We start from the raw sequence: 18,897 nt of genomic DNA on the forward strand, positions 1-18,897 counted from the left end.
AGGGTGGCTTTTGGAGGAGGACAGACCTGGCTTTGAAAACAGAATCCACCCCTCACCACCAGCTCCAAGACCTTTGGAAAATCAACCTCTCAGCCCAGCTGCCCAGCTGTAAAATGGTGATACTGAGAATATCTACTCAAGTGTCAAGATTAAAATTCCTGCACCTGGTAAGAGCTTCCTGTGTGGTGTCTCTCAAAACCTGAGTGTTAAAAGGCACAGCACTGACTGTGTATTGATATTCAAAGAAAGGCAAAGTGGGTATGGATGGGAGTGGTCAGGGAAGGCTGCTAGGAGGAGGTGAGATTTGGGCTTGGTGTTGAAAGGGGAGGTCAGGGTTGAGTAAGCTGAGGGCAGAGACTAGGGCGGGGAGGAAGAAGGTAGACAAGGAGGCTGGGAGATAAGGAGCTGCTAGGGGAAAGACAAACCCAGTTGGCCCAGAAAAAGTGAGTTGAGGGACCCAGTAGGACAGCTAAGGGGTGGGTCTGGGGGCTGTCAAGTAAGAGGCTCTCATTTCCTCCAACAGATGCCAAGTGTAAGCTGATACCTGGCCTGGTTTGAGAAGCCAGTTACTTCAGTGTCTCCATCCTGAGTGAGGTGAGCGCTCTCAGCAGTCAGCAGGGACCCGGACTCCCTCTGTGCCGATAACCCAGGTAGGGGGCCCTGCTCCCCACCCCTGAGAAAGATGCTGCAGTAACTGATTCTAAAAATGCCCACAACCCTCCAGGCCTCCAGGTACCCACACCCTTCCCGTGACTCTGCAGCTCCTCTGGTGAAGAGGAGAATCTATCTCCCTTCCTGTTGAATCTGGACTAACCCTGTGACTTGCTTTGGCCAAAAGAATATAGCAGATATGACAGGGACAGACAGGCCATGGCTGAGAGCCGTGGGAAGGCTGGGAGAAGACATTACAGGCGGAGGGGAGAGCCCGTGCAAAGGCCCTGAGGTGGCGTGTGTCGGATAAGTTCAAGGGGTGGGGTGAGCCAGGTGGAGGGCAGCAGGAAATGTGGCTGCAGAGAAAGCGGGTGGGGTCAGACCATGTAGAGCCTTGTAGGTTGTCAACAGGACTTTGACTTTGACTCCGATGGAGATTGAAACCCATTGGAGGCCCACATCATCAGACAGATGTTTGAGAAGCTCACTCTACTGGGTTTAGAAGAGTCTCAAGGGGTGAAGGTGAGAACAGAGACCAGTCAGGAAGCTCTGCAGGAATCCAGGTAAGAGGAGATAATGGGTCAGACCAGGATCTGTCCTGAAGCCGGAGGGAGCCACGGGAAGTGAGAGCAGATAGAAGAGGGAAGGGGGTCAAGGGCTGAGCCCTAGGCACTCCAGGGTTTGGAAGGCAGAGGGCTAAGGGGGGTCACCCCTGAAGGCGTAGGCTCCTGAACGTTGTGGGAAGAAGGTGCCTCCAGGGGAGGGAGGGGCACCTGTGTCAGGAGCTGCTGATAGGTCAGGTGAGGTGAGGAGTGGGAGTCAGTGCTCGGGATCATTTTTTCAGGCTGCACGGAAGATCCCAGGGAGAGGGGAGCTTTGGTGATGCAGGAGAGAGAGGGAAGCATTGTCCTCGAGTAAGCGACGGGTGGGATTCAGGGTACGGGAGGCAGGACCGGCCTTGGCTGGGAGCACAGGCTCCCCTGCTGGGACCATGGGAGGGAAGGAAGAGCGGAGGCCTGATGCGAGGGAGTGGGCCGCATGCAGTGGGCGATTCCGGAATTTTTCTTCTGATGGCCTCTGTTTTCTCAGTGTGATGGGAAGCACAACTGGAGCTGTGAACAAGGATGGGGTGGAGTTGGTTGTTCAGGACAGTGGAAGGACAGGTGGGTTCTATAAGAGATTCATTTCTGTACATAACGTAGATAGAAATAGAGACATAGACCCATAGATTTGAACTTTTTACCAGTAAGTATTACTTTTGTGATCAGAAAAAAAAAATAGAAGACATTTCCATTTTGGAACACAAAGAATGAGAGCTTGAGGGACAAGGTGGACTGAGGCCCTTAGAGCAGCCATCTCGTGTGGCCCACACCCCGTCCCTCCCCTGGATTTTCCCACAGGACTGCTCTCCCATGCTGAGCTCTGGCCTTCTGGGCCGAGGGAGAGGTCCTCTTAGAGTTCTCCAACCTGGAGACTCTTGGACCTCATTTTTCACCCGCCCCACTCTCTGATTCCCCTTTACTTCCCGAAGGTCAAGGCCACCTTGGAGAAGAGGGTCATTGTCTTTATGGACCCGTTTCTACTAGATTCTCCATAGCTGTGCATTGTTTCCCCTCTGTGGTCAAGTCTCTGGTTTATTTTAAGGATAAGCCTTACTGCACAAACTATGCTCTTTGATGGCATGGCCTGGTCCAGTGACTGGATCTTCTTGGACCAGACTGAGGGGCTGCTGTGGCCGGGACACTGGACAGAGATTCAGAAGAATTGGATGATGCCACAAGTGGGTCTGAGGCCACAAACAAATCCCCAGACTTGTCTGTGGAAGGAGGAAAATATCTGATTGTCCTATCTCCCAGCTTTGCTTTGAAGAAAACTCAGAAATAGACAGAAAGGCATTTTACATGGAGAAGAAGATGGGGGTACCCCACAGCAGTGGGGTGTGTAGCTACTGCATTATCTTATTTTGGTAGCAGCTACGGATGGCTGATGGCAGTGACAGCTGAGCTCTCGTTGTTTGCACTCACTAGTCAGTACCCGCCAGGTTGTGCTGTGACAACAACAACAAAACAAGAATTCAAGGGCTTAAAACAACAAAGCTTTATATCTCACCCACAGCACGTGCCCTTCTCTGGTCTGCTAGGGATGGTTCTGGGCTGCCCTCACTCCAGGACCCGGGCTGACAGAGCAGCCCCATCTGGAACATTCCAAGTTTGCTTCAGCAGAAAAAGAGCCCTGGGGGTGCTCACACCAGCAAGTTCATGTGCTGGCTCAGAAGAGACACTTCACTTTCGCTAACAAATCATTGGCCAGGACTTGTCATATAGTCCCACCCAATCCCAAAGGGACCAGGCAGTGCTGCCCGCCAGCAGAGGGGAGCAGGGAAAACTGGGGGAAACATCACAACTCACTACCATCATGTCCTACCCTGGAGGGTGTGAGATTCACAGAAATTCCAAGAAGGCTCTGCTCCCATGCCATGCTTCTCCCTTTTCTTTTCTTTTTCAGTTGAAGTATAGTCAATTTACAATGTTGTGTTGGTTTCTGGTGTACAGCGTAGGGATTCAGTTATATATACATATATATTCCTTTTCATGTTCTTTTCCATTATAGGTTATTATAAAATATTGAATATAGTTTCCTGTGCCATACAGTAGGACTTTGTTGTTTATCTATTTTTATATACAGTAGTTTGTATCTGCAAATTCAAAACTCCCAGTTTATCCATCTCCACCCCCTTTCCCCTAGTAGCCATAAGATTGTTTACTATGTCTGCGAGTTTGTTTCTGTTTTGCAGATGAGCCCATTAGTGTCCTCTATTTTTATTTTTTTAGATTCCACATATGAGTAATATCATATGGTATTTTTCTTTCTCTTTCTGGCTTAGTTCACTTAGAATGACAATCTCCAGGTCCATCCATGTTGCTGCAAATGCCATTATTTTATTCTTTTTATGGCTGAGTAGTATTCCATTGTATATATATACCACAGCTTCTTTATCCAGTCATCTGTCGATGGACATTAGATTGTTTCCATGTCTTGTCTATTGTAAATGGTGCTGCTATGAACACTGAGGTGCATGTATCTTTTTGAATTAGTGTTTCCTCCAGATAGATGCCCAGGAGTGGGATTGCTGGATCACATGGTAAGTCTATTTTTAGTTTTTTAAGGAATCTCCATACTTTTTTTTTCCATAATGGTTGCACCAATTTACATTCCCACCAATAGTGTAGGAGGGTCCCCTTTTATCCACACCTTCTCCAGCATTTATCATTTGTGGACTTTTTAATGATGGCCACTCTGACTCATTTGAGGTGATACCTCATTGTAGTTTTGATTTACATTTCTTTCATAATTAGTGATATTGAGCATCTTTTCATGTGCCTATTGGCCATCTGTAGGTCTTCATTGGAGCAATATCTGTTTATATCTTCTGCCCATTTTTTGATTGGGTTGTTTGTTTTTTTTCTTATTGAGTTGTGTGAGCTGTTGGTATATTCTAGAAATTAAGCCTTTGTCAGTCACATCATTTGCAAGTATTTTCTCCCATTCTGTAGGTTGTGTTTTTCTTTTGTTTTAGTTTCCTTTGCTCTGCATATGTGTCCCTTTTCTTTGTCTTTTTGCAATTTTACCACCATCATATATATAGAAGAATTTACAGAAGATTCATAACTCCTCCTCAAAAATAACCATCCAATATTTTATTGTATTTCTTCTCACTCTTTGCTTGCATTAGGTATACATTTGTTAATAACAGCTTTATTGAAATATATTTCACACATCATAAAATTCACCCTTTTAAAGTGTACGATTCAGTGGTTTTTAGCATATTCACAGAGTTGTGCAGCCATCACTACTCTTTAATCTCAGGATATTTTCATCACCCCCCAAAGAATCCCCATTAGCAGTTCCATTAGCTGTCAGTCCCCGCCGCCCCCAGCCGGGCCCCTGGCGACCACTAATCTACTTTCTGCCTCTATGGATTTGCCTGTTCTGGACATTTCATGTAAATGGACTCATACACTTTGCGGGCTTTTGTGACTGGCTTCTTTCACCGAGCATAATGTGTTCAAGGCTCATCCACGGGACAGCTGGTGCAAGTGACCATTTTAAAAACCAAATGGACTAAAACCAAAAACGTTCTATATTCAATACCTTGTAATAGCCTAATAATGAAAAAGAATATGAAAAGGAATATATATGTATAACTGAATCACCATGCTGTACACCAGAAATTAACACAACATTGTAATCAACTCTACTTCAAGAAATAAACAAATAAATGCCCTGTACATTAAAGTACAAAAATAAATACATAAATTTTTTTAAAAATGGAGAACCTACCAAACATCAGTCATCCTGGTTCCTTCATTTGTATGTTTTAAACATTTTCCCTCATTATTAAATCTTTTAAAAATAGTCTTTAACAGTTATGTAACAGTTCATCAAATTTATGTGCCATAATGTGCTGAGCTGTGTCCCTAGTTTTGGACTTTGAGGTGGTTTCTACGGGCAGGTATCCATGTTTTACTGAATGAAGGAACGAATGAATGAATGAATGAATGGGGCCTTCAATATAAATCTGCAGCGTTTCCCATTCCTCCTTTAACAGGACGCCTAGAAATGGATCTCCATGGGTGGGAAAATGGGCATTTTTAAAAGCTTTCATACTTACTGTAACTGCTTTTCTAGAAAGGTTGACCCAGTCTGCCAAATGTGGCTTTGCGTTAGTCTGACCACATCTCACTCAGAGTAAAACCAGATTCCTTACCATGGCCCAGAGGACCTGCAATCTGGCCTGTTCCCTCTCTAACCACCTCTGTCGCTCGCCCACCGGCTCTCGCTGCTCCAGCCAGGCTGGCCTCCCTGTTGGTCCTTAGACACCACATCATACCCCACTGTAGGCAAGGTGGTCAGTGGCCTCTGCGTGGCTGTTCCCTGTGCCTGGAGCCCCTTCCCTGGTCTCCTCACAGCTCACGCATTCCCTTCAAGGCTCTGCTTACAAGACACTTTCTCAGAGAGGCCTTCCCATTAAAAATGTCACCCGCAGCATCCCCTATCCGCTCTCCCAGCTTTATCACCTTCTAATATGCTGCAGAATTTGCTTATTTTGTCTCCTGTTTCAATCCACTGCAATTAACAATTAGGGCCTGACCTGGGACCTGGCATGGAGAGACACTCAATACATAAGTGGGTTTTTTAAATGAATTTTACATCACACTGAGATTCTTTTTTAAATTTTTTTTGGGGGGGGGATAATTAGGTTTATTGACTTATTTATTTTTTTATTCATTCATCCATTCATCCATTCATTCATTCAGCAGAGGGACTGGGGATGAAACCCAGGACCTCGTGTATGCTAAGCATGTGCACTACCACTGAGCTATACCCTCCCCCCTAAATAAGAATTGAATTGAGTTGGCGGCCAGCACAGAGGGCTCTCCCTATAAAATCAGGGGCCACTCCCCTGGACATCAGTGCAGTCTCTGGTCTTCTACCAAGTCCTACTCAGTGTTCCTTCTTGACTCACCTCTGAAGCCAGCTTGAGGACTGTAGGTTCTGCCCTGAAGACCTGGAGGAGGTGGCCCCTGACTGACAGGGCCCCGCGAATGGAGAGCACAAAGCAAAGGCTTGTTTCTGGAAGGAGCACAAACCTTCATCAGTGTCCTTTTAAGAAATATATACTGTAATCCAATAAGACAGCACCTGTACAAAATGGCTAAAATAGATTTTAGAGTCATTCAGGGTATCTCTTGGTTCATCTTTAAAATCAGACTGATCTTTGAAACTAGAGGTTTTTAATTGAAGCTGGCTTTACAGGGGCACAATGTGAGCACTACTGTCTAAAACAATCAGTGTGAGTGTCCGCATGTGTGTTTGTATGACTGAGCCCACTGCACCGTTAAGCCTAAACTTGTTAGCAATACTGTACCCGTGTAGATCAGCAAAATAGTGTGTAGATGTGATCTCAGTTGTAAACAGAAAAATCTAACTTAATAACCTCTGTATTGAATAACCTCAAAAAAGCAGGGGGGCACACAGACCAGAGCCCACTAGCGACCCATCCAGCCTTCAGCCCCAGAGCCACGCACTGGGGCCCTGTGGCCTCAGCAGGCCACCCGGGGAGTGGGCTCCCAGCCCAGACACAGGCAGCAGCCCCTGGGCTCTGCTGAGCCGGCAGTTTCCTGGGCAGGCGCCAGTCGTGCACAGGTTGGGGTTGGGGGGGAGGCCCCCGCGGGAATCCAGGACTCCCCTCTCTGGCCGGGCTAGCAAAACAGCAGGGAGTCCCTGTGGAACCACCCACTGTGGACCATTTCCAGCCAGGCTCCTGGGGCTTCCAGGGCAGGCAGGGGATCCAAATTCCCAAACCCACATAGCAATGTTTTTAAAAGATCCCTGAGTCAATGGACATACGACGTCCCATACTTCGTGGTCTCAGGGTTGGGTCGCAAACAAAGGGAGCACATTCAGCAAGGGCCCCAGTTCCAGAGTTGCTGCTAAGTCACTCCACCAGCAAGCTGGCCCACCTTGAGGGCCAAAGGGCTTTCCCTCCTGATCTGCCCCTCAGTCCGTTGCCCACCTCTACCCCCAGGCTCTAGCCACCATGGGGGGCCACCCAATCCTAGCTGGGGTTGTTTCTGGAATTCCTCCTTTAGAATGACTGTTAATACTCAAAGTGTTCTCTTAAATATTCTCAATGTGGCAAATCTCTGTCTTCTAAAAGTCTATTGGAATTATAGGGAAAATGAAGTTATTTAGAGCAAAGTCTTACAAATATGGGTGATTATGTTATGGAACATGGTCTTTAAAAAATTTGTTTTTATTGAAGTGTAATATACACTCAAAGGCACACACATCATAACTGAGCATCTTGGTGAGTTTTCGGGAACGGAATACTGCCCAGGTGGAGAACAGGGCACTGCAGGCAGCCAGGAGGCCCCTCAAGCCCCTTCAGACAGGTCCACCCTCCTAAGGCGTCTGCTATCCTGACCTCTAGCAGCAGAGATAGCTTAGCCTGTTCTTGAACTTGATGAAATGGGAGCCTGCAATATGTACCCTTCTGTGTCTGCCTCTTTCCATGTTGCATTCGTAAGATTCATGCATGACATTGCAGGCACGAATCGTTTTCATGACTGCATACTATTCTACCATATGCTTGGAGTAATTTGTTTACAGAAAAACAGCGCTGATGAGAACATTCTTGAACGTATCTTTTGGTGGATGTTTTATAATTTTTCCTGGGCACATACCTGAGGGTGGAATTGCTGGCTCATAGGGTATATGTAGCTTCCCCAGATACTACAGGACATCTCAGCATGGGCTGTAGTAGTTCAAGTGTTTCTCAAGGGGCTGGGGCCTTGGGAGGGGGATGGAGTATCTCCCACGCTGGTGTTTCAGAATCCCTACGAATAATTTCAAACTTCCTCTCTCTTCCTCAACCTCAAGATCCTTGAGTGTCCATCCAAGGAGGCCTAGCCCCTGGTTGAGAAAGTCTGTCTGATGGAGGTGGGGGTGCGGTGCTACCTAACTCAGCAGGGGGTGAGCCACTGTCCTGACATCCCAGGCGGGCTGGGGAGGGTGACAAGGGACCGCCCCTTTTAGGGGCATTCCCAACAGCTCTGCCCAGATGTGATCACACCTGCTGGACCCCAAAGGAGTGCTCTCTCTTCCTCACATTCACGACCTCCCCACTTCTTTGGCTGCACCCCACCCGATTCTGCTCTCCTCCAGAAGACAACACCTGCTTCCCCTCTGAGCCACCTGCTTCCACACCTGTCCCCATGACTAATTCTCTGCACAGAAAGATCCCTTAAAAACAAATTAGAGTATGACCATGCATTCTTAACACTGCAGCGTCCTTTCACCGCACTGAGAAAACATCGAGATGCTCTGGGACTGCCCAGCCCCGTGTGACCTGCTCCCATTTCCCTCCAGGACCTTATTTGTCCCTCCCTCCTTGTGTCCTCATCAAAACTTCTTTCTGTTCCATAAGTTAGACCCATAAGTTCCTGTCTCGGGGTCTGCACATTCTGTTTCCTTCCCCTGCAATGCCTTTCCTGCTAATGTGTGCAGTGAACTCAAAGTCACCTCCTCAAAAAGCCCTTTCCTGACCATTCAGCCTAAAGTCCCCTCTCTGTCACATCGCCCTGTTTATTTTCTTCCTAGTGCTTGTCGCCTCTTAACAGGTCTTCCTTTACTCCTGGGTGCCCGTCTCCTGGGCTGAGATGTCCCCGCACCTCGAAAGTGACTGTACATGCTTCAGGACCTCCACGCATATTTCTGAAGGAATTCAAACAAGCTTCCAGCTGCAGCAGGCCGGGTCCTCTGGGTCTCCCCCTGTCACTGGCTCACACGGCCCTCTGTGGCATCCCCACCACTGCCCGCAGCCCACCTTGCTCAGGGGGCCCCTACAGGCACACAGGTGCATTGGCCTTCCCCATTCAGCCCTGACTGCACCAGGGAAGTGAGCCCTCCCTGCACACATGTTTGCACAGCACGTCTGTGCTGGGGGCCACCGCCCTCGGCAGACTTGCCGGGTCTGCCACAGAGCCAGGACTGCCCTCATCTGATGACGGGGACGCTGACGCACCAGGCGATGTTCAGTGAGACATCTTTGAGTACCTGTGTGCCAGGCACAGGCTGGGCACTGGAGTTATGGAGCTAAAGTTCACAGTCCTTGTCCCCGGGGAGCTCACAGTTTAGCTGGGGAAGAAAAATAACCAGACAAGGGCAATGCTATTGGGTTCAGAGGTTGCAAATATGAATGTCTACAGGGGCGGGGTGGATGCAGTGAGATGCCCCGCCCCGATGCCCTCAGCTCACCTCCATGCCCTCAGCTCACCTCGGGGCCATCTGCGGCTGCGACGGGCACCGCCCCCGCCAGGCCCGCTGCAGCCCTCTGCTTCCCTCAGCGCATGAGCTGCTCACGCACCGGGCAAGCTGAGCGTCCGGGAGGTACTGCCCAGGGCTAGCCTGCAAGTAACGAGGATGGCAGTCTTTGGATAAACACCGCAGCTTCCCACCCTCGTGGGACTATTCTGCAGCATGCACTACAGTGTCTCCCGGGGCTGCCCAGTGGGGCGGAGCCCATGTATCCACAGCCTGGCCACCGACATGCCCCCTTCTGTCTTCCCTTCCCCCACCTCACTTCTCCAACTCCTCCCTATGCTGCTTGGATTCACCTCCCACATGAACTACGTGCATCTCATCTCAGGGCCCGATGTGGGAGGATCTAAGACAGGGAGAAGGAGCTGAGTACTGCACAATAGGGAGCAGTGGGGACTGTGGCAAACGGGAGCATCCACGTCCCCTGAAAGGGAGCAGCAGACACTCAGCCACGTTGTTATCTCCTTCAGTTTTTCAAGAGTTGACAGAAATTTAGATTTTCATCTGATGGCTCCTAACTTTTTAATGTTATAACAAATGCCAGAAGTCCAAAAAATACAATAAAGAGCAAATCACATCTGTAAGCATAATCTGCCCTTGAGCCAGGAATTCACCAGCCCTGGTGAGCTAAAGGGAGATGCATCTTGAGAGCCCAGAGGGTGCAGGACGGGGAGGAGGCTTTCTGAAAGGTGCGATCCCTGAGTGGGGTCTTGAGAAGGAGACAGCAAGGGGACAAAGGTGGGAAAGAAGAGGCAGGGGAGGTCAGGCAGAGGGAGAGGTGACAGGCTGGGCCACAAGTGGAGAATTAAAAAGGGACCCTTGGAGATTTGGAGGGTAGTGTGTCTGGAGCACAGAGTACATGCTGGGGTGGGGAGAGAGACCGTGGATTGTCCAGAAAGATGTGAGTGATCAAAGCACGGTTTTAAGAACTTGTGTGCATTTTTCATTGCACCTTCAGAACAGAAGTTAGCATTAGGTATTATTGTTTGCTTTGTATATGGAGAAAATTAGGTACAGAGAAGTTAAGTTATTTGTCTAAAGTCACACAGCCAGTACATAAAAGAATCTGGACTCAGTTGGAGCCTTGCTACTACGTAGGGCAGGGTCAGATCAGTCAATACCCTGTGTATTATTATTGGATCTTTAAATTTTATCTGACCATGATGGGAAACCCTGGGGGGTTTACGCTGGGATGATTATTTCACAGTGACCACAGCATGAGGGAGGCAGGGAGGGAAGGCAGGATGGAAGGTGATTAATCTGAGTGAGAAATGGTGGGTCTCAGCTGAGACAGTGTTGAGGAGCTATTCTGTAAGCCACTGCCCCCTCCCCAGGACTTGGGGACTGATTGGAAGTGGGGGGCAAGAAAGAGGTTTGTACAGGAAGCTGATAAGGACACACTGAGCTGGAGGTGTCTGTGTAGCATCTGAGGGTCAGTATCTTGTAAGCAAGTGGCCCTGTGGATCAGGAAATCAGGGCAGGAATTGGGGCTGAAGATGTCACTTTGGGGATCCCCAGAACACAGTGTGTAGACATGGGTTGAGAGGACGTGGTCCATTAAGTAGGAAAAGCAGAGGAGCCGGGACAGAATCATGGGGAATGAAGGCTCCAAGGGCCGGAGAGTGTAACCAGATCCACAGTGGACACGAGAGGGAGCGGTCAGAGGAGTGGGAGGGACCAGGGGCCATCAAGAATGGAGAGAGTCTCCGAGAGGCAGTGTCCACTCTTCAGAGGCCGAGGGAGAAAATGACCCTAGTGCCTGTGAGGTTTGGCAACAAGGATGAAGCCAGCAACCTTCGTGAGGACCCCACAGCGGGGACAGCAGACTGGGGTGCGCTGGGGAGTGAACAGGAGGCGAGGAGGTGGGGACAGTGAGCGCAGGAATGATTCAGAGGCACCGGGAACAAGAGCCAGGGCCCCACACCTGCCCCCCCGCCCCAGGGCCCTTCCCAACTGGAGGCCTTTGAGCTTTCAGCTCAACCCGCATTTGGACGGGCTCCAGCAAAGGCGGCTCGCAGTGCCCTTTCACCTCTTCCCAGCTGCTCCCGGGGAGCGGAGAGGATGCGCAGGAGCGAGGGGAGGAATCAGGGAGAAGGTGTACTTTGCCTCTCTTGCCGGGGACTCCCCAGAAGGCAGGACAACCCTGGAGGGGCGTCTGAGAGGGTTTGTGTCTTCTTGCCAGAGGGCCTAACCATCTCTCTCCATCTGATTTCAGGCTTGAGGTCTTATGGTGGTTTTAAAGCCTCCTGGGAGGGTGGGTGGGCAGGAGCCGTTTCAGCTTTTCACTTCATGTGACGTACTCTGGAGTGGCACATCCCACCGATAACCAGCACCCAATGGCTAGGGTCCAGGGAGCCACTGGTCCTCCACCGCAGGCTGTGTGACCCGAGATCAGTGGGACACCTCCGCGCCCGGCCTGGGAGGGCCCCCAAGTGCTGCCCGGCTCCTGGCTGGTCCAGCGTCTGCCATCCATGGCTTGAGCAGGAAGGTAAGACGTTATAAAAGTCAATCCGAGACTCATGTCCTCGCTCCCTGACTTGTTACTGCAGCCGGGAGAGCAAGCAGCAGAGCGGACATCAGGAAGGACCCTCCCATCGGGCTGGCATGGAGGGAACACATGTTTATCTAAGTGCCATCCTTTGGAGAGATGCCTCAGTATTAGCTTTGACTTCTGTGGCTGATACATGAGACCAATATCTGCCTTAATACAGATGCATTCATTCATCCAACAAATCTTTATTGAGAACTGTTGCGGATTTTTTTTTAATGGTCATAAATTATTTCACATCCCTCCCATGAAGAATTGGGATCTATGGGAAAGAGAAATCGCTCAGTGGTAGAGCGAATGCTTAGCACACATGAGGTCCTGGGTTCAATCCCCAGGTGAAACCTCCATTAAAAAAAAAAAAAGCATTGGGTTGTAGATTGCCTTGTAACTACTTTTCCAGTGGAGTCTAGGAGATGCTCTGCCTTGTGACGCCTGAGGCTACTCAGCTCCAGTCTAGTTCACTGAAAGGCTAAGCCACCATATAAAGTATCGAAGGAAGGACCCTGAGGTTGCCAGGCTGAGCCCAGCCTCCTGGCCACTCCAGCCAGGGCACCAGACATGGGAGTGAGGAACCTCTTGGATATGGATCCTCCAGCCCCAGCCAGTGCTCTGAGTCACCCCCAACCACTCCAGCCTTCCCAGCTGAGGCCCCCGACAGTGTGAAACAGAGACAAGCTACCTCCGATGGACCTTGTCCGAATCCGTGGGCATAACAAAATGTTGTTTTGCGTCTCCAGGTTTGGGAAAACCGTTATGCACAAAAGCTGGGATTATGCTACTTTGTATTAGAACCCGCAGTGTATTAGGCGCTACTCTGGGCACTGCAGATAAGCAATAAGCAACATAGGCAAGGTCCTATCCCACGCGGGGCTAACACCCCATCAGGGAAGACACACAATGTAAACCAACCCTCAGGCAGTGACTCGATTCAGAAAAATAAAACCAGGGAACGTGACAGGAACTGTCAGGCTCTCGGGGGTGCAGGGTCAGGGAAGCTCTATCTGAGGAGGTGATATCTGGACTGAAACCTCAATGATAACAGGGGCATCAGAGGAACAGCAAGCCCAAAGGTGCTGAGGATGCTGGAAGGGGAGACAGCAGCCCATGAGAGCGGAGAGCGGTGAGAAAGAGCAGGAGAGCGGTGAGAAAGGGCAGGAGTGGAGGAGACGAGACCAAAGAGGCAGGCTGGCCACTCCCACAGGACCCTCTGGGCCATGGTGACGTGGCTGGATTATAGCCTAAGAGCAATGGCGAGTGACGTGGTCTGGACATTAAAAAGACAGCTCTGCCTGCTGTGCAGGGAGCAAATTTCAGAGAAGCAAGGGAGGGAGCAAATTTCAGAGAAGCAAGGGTGGAAGCAGGGACACCAGTGAGGAGCCTTGTGTAGGAATCCAGGTCAGAGATGCAGAGGGGACAAAGAGTCCTAGTGGAGATAGCCAGAAACAGATGGAGAGAAGCCGTGCTTTTGAGTAGAGCTGACGGCTGTCATGAATGCATTAGTTGTAGAAAGCAAGGCAGGGGGAAGACTCGAGGATGACGCCTAGGTTTCCCTGGGTCCAATAATTTTGGACTCTATTCGAGACATTGTAGACATTATTTTGTAGTGCCCCTGGATTCTGTTATATTCTTCTGAAGAGTATTGGTGTTTGCTTGCTTGTTTACTTATTTTATAGAGCAGTAAACTTGACTAGTCTCAAACAGCAAGCTGCCTTTTGGGCAGCAGTTCGTACCTCAGTTCAGTTCTCCAAGCCTCAGCTGGGCTGCTGGCTGTCTTCCCCACACATGCACAGTGAACGACCATCCAGAGATCTGGACAGTCAAGACATAGCATGGGGGGCTTTCCTTCTCTGGGTCTCACCTTTCTGGGGTTCTCCTCTCACTTTCCAACAGCTGCGGTTACCCGGACTCTGTATTCTGGTTCTTCAAGCCAGGAGGACCACAGGTTTTCTATCGTAGTTTTAGCTGCCCTGCATAGTTTAGTCTGGGAACAGCCCTCAAACTAAAAGCAATAAAAATAAAACATGGGAACCTCTTTCTGCACCACTCCTTTCAGGCCGAGTGCACAGCCCCTCCTGGTCTTGCCTGTTTTAGTTCACTGTCCAGTGCATTCTGGTAGTTTCTTGGTTTTAAAATTAAACCTTTAATTTTGAGATAATTGTAAAATCATGTTCATTGGTAAGAAATAATACAGAGAAAACCCTCAGACACTTTTATTCAGTTTCCCCCAATGGTAACATCTTGCAAAACTATAGTACAATATCACAATGGGGATGTTGGCGTTGATAAAATCAAGATACAGAACATCTCATCACCTCAAGGATCCCTCCTGTTGCCCTTGTATAACCAGGCCCACTGCCCTCTCACCGTCACTCCTTCCTTAACTCCATCACCACTGATCTGTTTCTAAAACTTTGTCATTTCAAAAATATTAATTAAAATATTAAATGGGATCATACAGTATGATGGGGGATTATTTTTATTTTGTTTTGTTTTTGCTTAACATAACTTCCAGAAGATTTGTCCAAGTTGCTCGCGGCAATCAGTCATTCCCTTATTCCACGGCACAGAGGTACCAGGGATTTTTTTGAAAACTATTCAACTGTTGAAGGACATCTGGGCTACCTCCAGCTTTTGTCTATTACAAATAAGGCTGCTATGAACATTTGTCTATAGGTTTTTGTGTGGGCGGAAGTCTTCATTTTCTGGGATAAATGCCTAGGAATACAGTTCCCAAGTTGTCTGACAGTTGTGTGTGTCATGTTGTAGAGAAACGTCCGGCATGGCCGCACCAGTCACATCGCTAGCCTTGAACGAGCGGGCAGCGCCCTCCGCAGCACTCGGCGCGGGCACTCATTTTCATTTCCGCCCTTCTGTGAGGTGTATCTTCATACCTCACTGTGGTTTTCGTTCGCATTTCCCCACTGGCTAAAAATGTGAGCGTCTCTTCATGTGTTTCATTTGCCATCTGTACGTCCTCTTTGGTTAAATGTCCACTTCTGAGTTTTGTCTTTCAGAAAGCAAAACAGCACATGGGGTTCTAACATCTGTGTTCCCTGCAAGGCTCCGCATTTGCAAACTCCCCATCCTCCACCAGCTGAGGCCCCCACAGTCAGGGCAGTGTTGCTCTAGGGGCCAGGAGATGGTCGTGGGCCTAACTCACCCATCAGGTCCGTGAGGAGACCGGGGAGAGGAGAGGAGCAGGCCAACTCCGTGATGCCCTCAAACAGAGAGCCGTGGGTGGGACGCCTCTGTCCTCCCTCCCTCCACCTCATTCTCCTTTTTCAGATCCAAGCAGGGGCCCCTGACCCAGTTGCCGGGGTCCCATCTCTTCTCTATCTTCCTGAGGCACCCTCTCCCACAGCCCCTCTCAAAGCCACAAAACTTGACCAGGTGGTGTTGCACGTAGTAGGTGCTCAAAAAATCTTTGGGTTTGGTGGACTGGATTTCATTGGACTCCTTGGTGTGCACATGACAGAAACACAGTTAGAGCTTGTAGGACCCAGAGCAGGAGTTTGTCAGAAGGAGTCATTTCTGAGATGCCACAAGTCAGTGCAGGAAGGGCAGGAGTGAGCCTGCGTCTCAGGCAGCCAGGATTCTTCATCCAACATGTCACTCCCCTCTCTCTGCCTCTCCGGCCATCTCTGCCCGGCAGCTTTACTCTCTTTGACCACAGGCTGCAATTTCCCGAGGCAGAGAACACAGTTGCCACCAGCCCTGGAGTCTCACATCAATAGCATCCAGAAACAGGGGGCCTAACCTTCAGTTATAGGTTTTAAAGTCCTGTGGGAGGGCTATGATCAGCTCCGTGGTGGCCAGGGCATGGGCCACTACGATTGGCAGTAGGGGAGGGACAGTTCCTCAAGGTGGGTAACATTGCAGACCCAACCACAGTTGCCCCTCCAAGTTTATGGCTAGCCGTAGAGGTTCAGACGAGACAGCTGGAAGGCACACAAAGCCATGCCTTCTTGATTCTTCTCACTCTCAACCTGGAAAGTCTGCTGGACTCCAGCCCAAACCCTACCCAGGCGTGAGAGACCATTCAGGCCAGCCTTCCTGGGATTTCTCTAACTCTTGATGACTTCCTCTGTGAGTTAGAGCAAAGCTAGCTGCTGTAGCAAATAAGGCCCTGCGTCACAGTGGGTACATGATACAGGTTTTCTTCTGGCTCACTTAAAAGTCCAGCGTGTGTGTCTGAAGTTGAAACTGCCTAATTTCTCCCTCCATCTCGTGGCTCCAGCTTGCCCCATCTCAGAGTCCTCTGCATTCAGCCAGGAAGACAGGGAAAGACAGAATGTGAAAGACACCCCATCTCTTAACCACATCACTTCTATTCACATTCCCATTGGTGGGAATGGGTCATATGACCCTTCTAGGGTGCACAGGGTGATGGGAAATGTAGTTCCTGGCTGGACACCTTCTTCCCAGCCACAACTTTATACTATGTAGGAAAGAACATACATTTTGGTCCATGATACCTGGAATCCTTGTCTCTTGCTAATCCCATGGGCCTAGCAGGCTAATGGACTCATGAAAGAAAAAGGTCAGCCTCACCCAACAGTTTTAAATATCAGACTGACCAGCTACAGTCTGCAGGTCAGCTGCCTGTTTTTACGAATTAGGTTTTATTCGAACCACAGCCAGGACTAGTGAGGTAAGGTGGGGTCAGACAGGTGCAGACCTGGTTCTTGCCTTCATTTAAAATGCTGACATTTTGTTCATTGTGGATTTTTTGCATTACATCTGATTTTTTAAAATACCATGTTAAAATGTTATTTATCCTGATGACTGAGTCTTTTGGCATCCCCTTAAACCTGGCACCCAAGGCAAGTGCCTCGTTCCTTCACGATGGCCCCAGCTCTGGCCTTGCCTTCCTGTCAAGGTCCCTCCAGCTCCAAAGAGCCTGGCTTCTGGGGATGTGCCCGGCCCGGGGTGAGGCTGGGGCCAGGAGGAGGGGCAGGGGGGTCCCACTGCTGTGTCCTGGAGAAGAACTCAGCTCCACCGTCTCTTCCGTTTGGCCCCACCACGTCTGTGGGACCAGGAGGCCCAGCTGTCCAAGAGTGAGGCCTTGGGCAGGTGGCGAGAAGGTCCTAGTTCATCCCCAGGCAGCCTCCATCCTCCCGCCAAGGCTCCTGCCACCTCTGATGTCGGCCCAGGGACCTGGTTTATCTCATTTTCCTGGAGTCATTCTGAGTTGAGTCGCATGAACCTTTCAGACTGAACCCACAGTTCACAACAGTCTGGTAGAAAAACACAATCGTCACCTGTTTGAAGCTATTGATTTTTCCCCAGAGCGGTTTGGCCTCACCTCACAGAACCCCGGCTTCATTCCTTTTGGCTTTGCAGCTGACAATATCTCTCCCTCTCTGGGCAGGTGCTGCTGCCTGGGGCTCGGCTGAGAGGGGATTGGGCAGTCTCTTTGGAGGTCAAGGTGTCAGGGAAGGCAGCAGCTTCCTTAAAAATCCATGAGAAGGAGGGGTGAGAGTATAGCTCTGTGGTAGAGCATGTGCTTAGCATGTGTGATATCCTGGGTTCAATCCCCAGAACCTCCACCAAAAATAATAAATAAACCTAATAATAAAATAAAAATAAATTTTAAAAATAAAAAACTGATATACCACATTAATAGACCAAAAGATAAAACTCACAATCATCTCAATACACTCATAAAAAACATTTGACAAAATAAAGCCCATGAGAAGGACCAAATGTTTCAGAAAACTGTGTGCTGCCCCTCCCCCCAGAAGACAAGCCCTGTTCTACGAATTAACGGAGGTTGACCTGACGCACCCCTTCGCCCCACAGCCCCGCAGGTCCCCCCAGATGGACGCCGAAGAGAAAAGCAAAAGACACGTTCAAGAAGGCTCGCAGCAGCACGAATCCCGTTCCCCCAAAGTGGAAACCACCTCAGTGTCCATCAACAGTAAAATGATAAATAAACTCAATCAATAGTAATCAGTGATCATAATAAATATACGAACAAATAAATGCCGTCTGATGGACTGTCTTACAGTCACAATAACAGTCTGTAACTATAGACACAGAACATCACGTTGAGCCACAGAAGCCAGACGCAGCACAGCCTGGAGGATTCCATGCATATGATGCGCAAAAAGGCAAAGCAAGGCTCCGACGTCCGCCAGCCGCGGCCGCCTCTCGGGGTACAGGCTGGGGGGGCGCAGGGGCTCTGGGGCTGGTGTCGAAGCGGTTCCTGATCTGGGCGAGTCTGGCTGTAAAGATGTAGCAGCAATACACCACGCCCGTGCATGTTTCTGTGTATCTGGTACCTTTAAACAAGTTCAATGTGAAAATCAGCGGTCTCCCTTCCTGACTGTCCTCCTGGACCTGACGGGTGGTGAGGAGGCATGGGGAGCAGAGAGGACAGGTGGCCCAGGCTCCCGAGTGCCCCACTGTGAGGGGACAGCCCTTAAAGCTGCCCCACCTCCCCGACCCACCCCACCCAATGTGGGAAGGGACAACCATCCTGCCGCCAGGACTCCAGTCCAGCCGGAGCCCAGGGCAGGCCAGCGGGTGCTGGAGGGTGAGCCTGCCTCTCCAGGGAGCCTCCAGAAGCAGAGCTGACAGGGTCACTGTCACCTGCCTGCAGGGTCACAATGCTCCAAGACCAACGGCACCTTCAGCCTGCGTCAGCTCAGCCCCTTATGACCACCTGTGTTCCTTACAGCCTCGAGAGAGGTCACGGGGTTGGAGGAGGGGCAGCTCTCCTTGACACAGTCAACAAATGTGTATCAAGGCCCTCTTATTGGTCCATGCTGTGCTAGATGCCAGCAACCCACCCGTGTCCGCACAGCACTGAC

At 49.8% G+C, this 18,897-nt stretch overlaps 1 long non-coding RNA gene across 2 annotated transcripts; it reads left to right on the forward strand.

Moving 5' to 3' along the window:
• The first annotated feature begins 276 nt into the window (after positions 1-276).
• Positions 277-18,076, forward strand: LOC135323404 (uncharacterized). Of its 2 annotated transcripts, XR_010384991.1 has the most exons (5): positions 277-443; positions 524-594; positions 1,063-1,214; positions 1,741-1,814; positions 17,885-18,076. It is a non-coding gene; the product is annotated as an uncharacterized LOC135323404 (long non-coding RNA). The 2 variants fall into 2 exon arrangements; XR_010384990.1 differs by having other exon boundaries at positions 524-1,214.
• The last annotated feature ends 821 nt before the right edge of the window (positions 18,077-18,897 follow it).

Source organism: Camelus dromedarius, chromosome 18 (assembly GCF_036321535.1).
Source record: "Camelus dromedarius isolate mCamDro1 chromosome 18, mCamDro1.pat, whole genome shotgun sequence".
NCBI lineage: Eukaryota > Metazoa > Chordata > Mammalia > Artiodactyla > Camelidae > Camelus > Camelus dromedarius.